Below are 9173 nucleotides of genomic sequence, written 5' to 3'. Positions count from 1 at the left end.
CTATACTTCAAGGGGTCCTATATTAAATACTGAAAGGAAAACATTTGTTTCCTTTATTCACTATTCACTGAATACTTCCTACACCAAATTGTGTGTGTGTGTGTGTGTGTGTGTGTGTGTGTGTGTGGCGGGGGTTCCCCAGCAAGCAATTCTTCAACTTTCCAGACACCAGCTGGGTATCCCACAATATAGCTCGGTTCTGACACTGACTCTTGTAGTTAGCACTGATCCCACAGGTGAAGGGCTGAGTCCCATAAGACCACCCCACCCCCCATTTTCAAAGGGCAATTGCATGTCCAGGTTGTCACGTGTGTTATGATCTTCCAGCTATAAATCAGAAGTTCCGCATCCCTTTCCTTATGTTTGATAACTTGCTAGAATGGCTCACAAAGCTCAGGAAAACAGTACACTTACTAGATAATTGGTTTGTTATAGAAGGATAGATGATGTAGGAAGAGCCGGGTGAAGGAGCTGCACAAGGCAAGGTGTGTAGCTGTGCTGCTCTTCAGCACCTCCATGTGGTCAGCAACCCGGAAGCTCCTGGACCCCATACTTTCGGGATTTTTATGGTGGCTTCATTACAGGGGCATGGTGGATTAAATCGTTGGCCACAGGTGATTAACTCCAACTCCAATCTCTCCAAACTCTCTTGAAGCCAGGTCAGGGGCTGAAAGTCCCAACCTTTGGAATATAAGGTTGGTACCCCTGGCAACCAGTCCTCCACCAGAGGGACTTTCCCAAAGTCATCTCATTAACAAGCTCAGGTGTGGTTAAAGGGGCCTATTGTGAATAAAGACATTCCTTTTACATTTGTTCTTTTATCACTTAGGAAATTCCAGGGGTTTTAGGAGCTCTGTGCCAAAACTTCAAATATATATCTCTTAACATAAATCACACTATCACACATATATTCGAATTTTTGTAAAATACACATAGCAAAATTTATCATTTTAACCATTTTTAAGTGTACAATTCAGTGGCATTAAGAACATTTACAATGTTGTGCAACCATCACCACTATCCATTTCCAAAACTTTTTCATCCCAAAGTCTTCACCCATTAAATTTTCTTAACATTTATTTATTTGTGTGTGTGTGTGTGTGTGTGTGTGTGTGAGAGAGAGAGAGAGAGAGAGAGAGAGATTGCAAGCTGGGGAGGGGCACAGGGAGAGGGAGACACAGAATCTGAAGCAGGCTCCAGGCTCTGAGCTGTCAGCACAGAGCCCGATGTGGGGCTCAAACCCATGAACTGCGAGATCATGACTTGAGCTGAAGTCAGAGTGAGCCACCCAGGCGGCCCAAGTCTTTACTCATTCAACAATAACTCTGCATTCCTCCCTCCCCCTCAGCCCCTGATACCCTCCATGCTACTTTCTGTTTCTATGAATTTTTTATTCCAGGAACTTCACATAAGACAAACCATATACGCTGTCCTTTTGTGTTGGACTTGCTTCATTTAGCATAATGTCTTCAGGGTGCATCCACGTTGTGGCATTTAGCAGAATTGTATCCCTTTCTATAGCTAAATAATATGTAATTGTACCGGTATACATTTTGTTTATCTATTCATGTGTTGATGGACACTTGGGTTACTCCCAGCTTTTGGCTACCATGGATGACGCCACTGTGAACATTGGTGCAGCAATGTCTGTTGGAATCCCTGCTTTCCATTCTTTGGGGGTGTCTACGATCCTGTTATATTTTAATTCCAATTAAACAGTAAACGTCCAGCTCTTTCTTCTCATTGTTCCGTAAGGCAATGAAGAAATAGGTACTTCCGTTTTACAGATGCAGAAACTGAGCAGGAGCTCAGGACTGGGAACTAGAACACAAGCTCCATCCCTGGTGTGTACCCTTTCACACTAGACTAACACCCCCCAGGACAAGGGCCGTGTCTGTTAACCACTGATGTATCCCCAGGACAAGTGACTAGGACGCAGCCAATGGGTTTTGAAAGAATAAATGAATCTTTTTTGTGCTTTTCCCACTGACAAAGTCTCTAGAAGTTCCCCGTGTCTAGGACGTGTAGTCTTCTCCTTTCCCTGATCTCCCTATGAAGACACTCCCCCATCCCAGGGACTTGGACAAAAAAGCCTGTCCCCATCCATGTCTCAAATGATGACAACTTCAGCTTCAGTGCAGCTGGAGAAAGGTGGCTTTCCAGAGTGCTCTGTCCACAGTTCCAGGAGTGCAACTTTGCCTCCATCCCGCCTGTGGCTTCATTTGAGCCCCACCCCTGAGTCCGCTGCAATGCTGGGCTCAACTGGGTCCTGGCTGGTGTAGGAAAACCCACTGGGGGTGCCTCTGGCATGGGCGGGGTGGGGGTGGGGGTTGGACGCCTTAGAGCCCGGTTTTGTCAGAGGTTTTCCAGGCTGCTGCATGATTGCGGGTCCTCCTATCCCACAGTGCGCTCTTGGGATTCGGGACCGTCAGCCTAAATTCCCTTTTGTTTAAAAATGGAGACAAATGCAGTCTTAATGGGGTGATAAGCAAGCTGCTCTCGGTAAACGGCTTGGGCGGCTTGGCATTTGCTTTATAAAATGGGGGCTCCAAAAGGATTCCCCGCTCCCTCCACCTTGGAGGAGCCTGGCCTCTGGCTCCCGGGGGGGGGGGGGGGGGGGAGGTAAGGGGTGTGGCTTACATCATCTGGGGTCCTTTGTCCACTGCTTCGTGCCTACAGCACAACAAAAGCTGTCCTTAACCGCACAAAGACGGGAGGCACGGGGCGCCCCTGACTATCTCTCGTTAAAGGAGGAGGCTGTGTAAGAAAGGAGGCAGGTGTTGGTGAGAAGCACGCGCAAGGCATCCATTTCAGGCCCCCAGAGCAGTCTGGCCTGGGGTTCAGTGTCACCAGGGATATTTCTTTGACTCTTTAGTGTAGGAGGGAGGCGCCGAGACAAAAGGTTTGGTGGGGACCGGGGTGCGGGTGGGGGATGGGGTGGAGATGAGCTTGTGCAGGTTTGGCAAAATGTGGAGAACTGAATGCATCTATGTATGGCCAGACTGGAGCGCCCCCCCCCTCCGCCCCTCCGCCCCTCCCCTTCGGCTGGAAGGGGGCGGAGCGGCCCCCTACCCCCCCCACCCCCGCCCCGTCCCCGGGCAGCAGAGGGTTAACCCCTCCCGGCTCCCGTGGACCTCGGACCGGCTCGGGTCCGCGGTTGGGATAGAGAGCTGTTATACCCTTGTTATTTTTCCTCACGTTTTTGCTTTTCATTGTGTTTGGATTTCGGGATTTGGCTTTTTCTTTTGAACGTTTAAAATATTTAGAAGGAGAAAAAAATTCATCGCAGTGAAAGGATGGGAAGCGCCGCAGGACGGGGTTGAGGGGGGTTAGGGATTGGGGAGGAGCCATCGGAAGTCCTGGGTCAGAGGAAGGGCACTCCACTGAGCCCCAAAGACCGACACTTGGGCAGAGGGGCTTCCAGCTTTGAAGACCCATCTTCCACTAGTCTGCTATGGCAGCTGTGATTAATAGGGTCCATCATCCCGTCCCATGGGCGCTCCTCCCACCTCCCAGACACATCCTCGGTACAGCAGTCCGAGCCTCTGCTGGACTGGGAGGCAAGGTGATCCCTCGGTTGAGTCCGGCATCCTTATCTTTCCTCGTCTGCTGACCCAGTGGGGAAGGGCATGAGGGAGAAGGACACAATCTCCCTGAAAGGGAAGGAAAAGAAAATGGAGATCAGGTTCCAGAAGTGAGGGAAGAAGTGGCATGGGTTACTCAATGACACTTTAGAGCTTCTTAGATGACATTTATAAGATATTTATAAAAGGAAATGTTAAAACTTGGGTAGGGAGGGCATATTCAGCCTACGGCTCTTTGGACCAGAACTTTCTGAAGTCAGCAGGCTTCATGTCAGAGCTATTAGTCTGAGGCAAAAGGTGCTGAGCACTAAGGTCAGGTGAGAGGAAGATAAGGTAGCCTGGGTGTGGCACCATGGAGCCGGAAATTGAGACAGAAATGAGGAGGCAGAGCTATTAAGCTCCAGGATCCCAGGGATGAAAAGAATGCATGAAGGTATTATCTGGAGGGACCTTGCTCCCCAGAGCAAGAATCGTGTTGGCCCATGTGCTTGAGATGGAGGCATCCGGTCAGTTTGTACACTTCAGGCCCTAGAGAGATGACTAGGGAATGGAAAATAGCTACTTCCCAATGGAACCTTGTACCTTGGAAGCCCTGGAAAGCTGCAGAAATTGAAAGGGGTGAGAAGGGGGCTCAAAAGGCAGGACCAAATAACATTTGCATCTCTCTTGCTCTGGCACGTAGTAGCTCTGATAGAGAAAACAAGCCATGGGAAATGGTGAGCTAGTGTTAAAAATCAGAACTGGATTTCCTGAACTAAGATTTACATGATAAAAATGGACTTTCTACCCAGGACAGAGTACATCTGAATGTGATCATGACAATGGTGCTTGGTGGGAAAATCTGCTACCTGATGAACATAACTTCAAACTGAAATTTGAGGGGCACTTGATGGCTCAGTCGGTTAAGTGTCAGACTCTTGGTTTTGGCTCAGGTCATGATCTCATGGTTTGTGAGTTCAAGCCTCACCTCGGGCGCCGTGCTGACAGTATGCAGTGACAGCCTGCTTGAGGTTCTCTCTCTCCCTCTGTCTCTACTACCCACCACCAAGAAATAAATAAACTTTTTAAAAATAAAACAACTGAAATTTTAGGGAAAGAGGGAGGTAAAATATCCATCTGTAATGAAAACTGGATATTGTGGAGAATAAGCTTGGCATCAGTGAAAAACAGAAAAGCAAAGAAGTCCTCAGTTAAGTAATGATGTTTACATGGTCTCAGAGGTAGGCTTCTATTAGGTTCAGCCAAACAAGAGTCAACCAAGGGGAGTGTGTCAACTATACTTCAGTGCTTCCATTAAAAAGAAAGTGGGAGGAGAGTGGAGTTGGGATATTTATTCTGTGACTCCATGCACTGGTTACATCCCTCTCTAATGATCACAGCTCTTGTTAGGTGGCAATTTTCAGATTCTGGTATCTACCCCTCCCTTTGCTCTTCTGGAGCTTGGAATGGTAACAGGTACCCACTGTTGCTAACTCCATTCTTTGCTGGTTTCCCTTAACCCTGCCCATACCATTTAACCAGCCTCTTTATCAAACTCTCAATTGCCCCATCTGAGAGCGCCAGCCACTTCCTATGGGGACCCTGGCCAGTGTAATAGTCTAATAAGTGACATAAAGTTGAAATTGTGATGTGATGTTATTATAAGCTCAAAGCCATCACCAAGACTTGGATGAGGCTTAGGATATGAATTCTATGATGGTAGGAATGTCCTTCATCCGAATAAATTTGTCTCATTGAAATGGGCCAAGGAGTAGGACTCAGTTCATTCATTTAAAGAAATTTTTGTTGAGTATTTACTCTATGCCATTGACCACATTAGGGATTGGGGAGTCAGTGGTGGGCAAAACAGACAAATGTCCAGTTCTTGTGGTGTTTTCAGTGTAGTAGAGGTGAAAGACATTAATCACATAGCCATAAATATAAACATATAGGTAGAAACTATGACAAATCCTTGGCAAGATAATTCAAGTTTCTTTGAGAGCATCTAATAGGAGGCTAATACAGGGTAACCTCCTTTGGGGAATCGACACTAAGCTTAGCCAGGCAAAGGGCAAGAAAGGGGGAGAAAAGCACTGTAAGTAGAGGAAGGAACATGTTCAAAATTCTGAGGCCAGAAAGGTTTTACAGATGTTCAGTAAATCTAGGAGAGACCTCTATAGCAAGTTGAAATTGGCTTTAAATGCAATGGGGAAGCATTAGAGAGTTTTGAGCAAGAGAGTAGCATGATTTGATGTCATAAAAGCTTGGTGGTAGTACCAAGGGGAGCACAGGTGAGATGAAAGGATGATCAGGTGATGTTGCTGTGGGATGTCCTGACTACTGGTTTGGCTGACAGTCTTGTGATACTTTCTTTGCCTAGAGAATTCTGAATCTAGCATGGGGGCAAGATGCAAACTGGGCTCATGGGCACAACCATTGGATGCCCTGTTCTGTCATAAACATTGCAGTGGATTACATTCTTGACCTGATTTTCTCTTTCAGAAAGATGAGAAAGCAATGAGGGGAGCTTTTACTTGGGACCTAATTCTGACCCACAAGGCAGAGCTTGTTGGTAAGGTGGAAGTATCTAGAGGAAAGGGGGAAGTTCTTGAAAGAGACATGTGACTTTAGTGTGTGTGTGTGTGTGTGTGTGTGTGTGTGAAAGAGAGAGAGAGAGATAGTAAGAGAGACAGATATGCTAGAAAAGCGAACCTTCAGAAAGAAGACTTCAGAAAGAAAACAACTTATGGCTAGAGATTCAAAGAAATAAAGGCTTAAAAGGCACAGGAAATTCTACTGCATGAGTTTTCTGGGGTTTCCATAATGAAGTACCACACATTGGTGGCTTAAGTGAAAGAAATTAATTATCTCACAGTTCTGAGGCCAGAAGCTCAAAATCAAGGGGTGAGCTGTGAGGGAGAATCTGACCCAGGCCTCCCTGCTTGGCTTGTGGATGGCCATCTTCTACCTGTGTCTCTTCATGCTGTCTTCCTTCTATTCGCATCAGTCTCTGTGTCCAAATTTTCCTTTTTTTTTTTTTTTTTTAATAAGGACACTAGTCCTATTAGATTAGGGTCCACCCTGGTGACCTTATTTCAACCTGAATATTTCTGTAAAGACCCTTTCTCCAAATAAGGTCACATTCAGAAGTAGTGAGTGTTAGGATTCCAACATACCTATTTTTAGGGGACCAAATCCAATCCACAACAATTACCCGATAAAATTCAAGCAGAAATTAAACTAATTCATCTATCAAACATGACTTGGGAGCTTATTCTGTCCCAGGCACTCTGCTAAGTATGGTTTTGCTCCCAAGGGAACACTTGGGCTTGTGGTAGGACACTGGCATGTGAAAACATATCAGACAGGTTAGCAAGTCCTATGACAAATGTATTTATATCCCTGAGGTATGATATATGATATATATGATACAGTTTAATGTAAAATTAGAGGTAAGCACAGCGTATACAAAGCACAGTGGTAGTAAAAAGGATGGTTGGGAAAAGTTTCTTGGAAGAGGTAACATGAGCTGAGTCACCAAGGATGACAAATAAGTGGCCCAGGTGAAGTGCAAGGTGGTTCCACACAGAGAGAAATGCATGGAGTGAGTGAATGCAGCATGTTCATGGGGGTGGGAGCATAGCTTCAGGGTCAGTGGAGGGAGATGAGGTTAGAGAAGTCAGATAATGAAGGGTCTTAGGTCTAGGATAAAGAATGTGAACTTTATCCTGAAAACTGTGCAAGTATGTGGGGACACCATCTAGGGGATTTAAGGAAGGGAGTGATATGATTAGATTTGGCTTTTGTGTGGAGAATGGATTGAAGCAGCTGTGAAGGAGTTGGAAGACTAGTGAGTGAGCAGAAGCAGAAATGAGACAGCGAGAGCAAGCGAGAGAGAGGGAGGGAGGAAGGGAGAGAGAGAGAGAGAGAGAGAGAGAGAGAGAGAGAGATTACACAGGGCTGGACCAGGGCAGTAGTGATGGAGAGGGGAGAAACCATCACACAGAGCACTAGGGGTAGAATTCAAATCTGTTAGTGACAACTTAATTGTGAAGGACAAGGGACAAGGGAATTTAGGATGATTCCTGGATGTCTGATTTGAGGGTCTGAGTGGACTGTGATGCCCCTCACAGGACAGGGAATTTAGTAGGAAGAATGGATGTTGGGGAAGATTAGTTCTGTTTTGGACATGTTGAGATTGAGATGTCTGTTAGACAGGTAGAAATATGGAGTAGAAAGTTACTGTATATACAATGGAAGTCAGGAGAGAGGTCTGGGTTCAAGGTATATTCCTGGGAATTGTCAGTAGTTGAAGTCATGCACTAGGATGACGTTACCTAGCATGAACCTTTAGAATGGAAAGAAATGTAGGGCTCAGGGACAAAAACTTTTGGAAAAGAGCATTCCACATGTCCATAAAATGAGGAGCCCCCAAAGGAGATGGTGAAAGACCAACCAGATGATCCTGGAGAAAAGTGCAATGAATGTGTCCTCACAATATCATAGAGGAGAAAGTTAAGATTGGCAGATGCCCCTGAGAGATCAGGAAATAAAACAAAGGAAAAGGATCCACTGGATTAGGCTATTTGGTGACCATTGGTTACTTCACTGAGGTTAATTTCAGTGGAATGAGGACAATAAAGGCTAAGTGGCTTGGAGAGGAGTGAACAAAAGGGGAGAAAGTGGAGATGAATAGTGTAGATAATTCTCTTAGAAAGCTTGGCAGTGAAGGGAGGGAGACCTTAGCTAGAGGGTCATGGGAGACTGGGAGTTGTTGGGGGTTCTTCTCCATGAGAAAGGCTTGGCAGTGTCTACCATGAATGAACAGAGTAACAAGAGGGACAGGTCAAAGGTACAGGAGGGAAGAAGATTTCTGGAGATGAAAAGGATGGAATTCACAGAAAAAGCAAATGGGTTATCCTTGTAGGAAAGACATCATGAAGGTATGGTGGGTCCAGGAACCATAGAAGGATAGGCAGGAAGTTGAGAAATTCCTCAATAATATTGTCTATGTTTTTCTCCCCTCAAATGTAAGAGGTGATTCACCTCTGGGGAATGAAATGGGAAGTGGTTGGATAGTAGAGATGAAAACTGATGAGGGGAAGAAAAACTTGAAAAGGGGGCATATAAAAAAAGGTGGGGGGATCATATCAGAGTGCAGCTGCAGCTAACAAAATCCATTGCAGCTCTCTTAAGGAGAAAGGGATTTCATAATGTGAATTTGGTGCTTACAAAATCACAGGAAGGACTGGAAGGCCAAACCCTAATTTGAGACTCCAGGAATGAACCCCAGGCTTCTCATCACTGACCTTCCAGAGAACTTGCCACCTCTACAGCAGTCAAGAACTTGAGGAGTCCGGAAGCCACTGCTACCAGTTGAACCAATGTTGAATCAAGAAACACGCTCTTCAGCTGTGATAAAGGAATCAGGAAGTTGAGACTGAAACTTTGGTTACAAACTCGACATTCACTGAATGTTTCTCATTGACAGGACCTGTGTCACGCTCTAAACTAGTGAAAGCGATTCTGGGAAGTTTTTGGGTTTTCATTCTCAGCAGTCTAGGAGTGCACACCTTTATTCCCACTCTTAAATTCTAATAAAAAAAAAAA

At 45.6% G+C, this 9173-nt stretch overlaps 1 long non-coding RNA gene across 1 annotated transcript; it reads left to right on the top strand.

Moving 5' to 3' along the window:
• The first annotated feature begins 2778 nt into the window (after positions 1-2778).
• On the top strand, positions 2779-9001 carry LOC122231304. Its single transcript, XR_006208495.1, has 3 exons — positions 2779-2902; positions 6066-6135; positions 8806-9001. It is a non-coding gene; the product is annotated as an uncharacterized LOC122231304 (long non-coding RNA).
• The last annotated feature ends 172 nt before the right edge of the window (positions 9002-9173 follow it).

Source organism: Panthera tigris, chromosome D1 (assembly GCF_018350195.1).
Source record: "Panthera tigris isolate Pti1 chromosome D1, P.tigris_Pti1_mat1.1, whole genome shotgun sequence".
NCBI classification, from domain to species: Eukaryota; Metazoa; Chordata; class Mammalia; order Carnivora; family Felidae; genus Panthera; species Panthera tigris.
The sequence above is the reverse complement of the archived record's forward strand: the minus strand, read 5'-3'. Positions and strand labels throughout refer to the sequence as shown.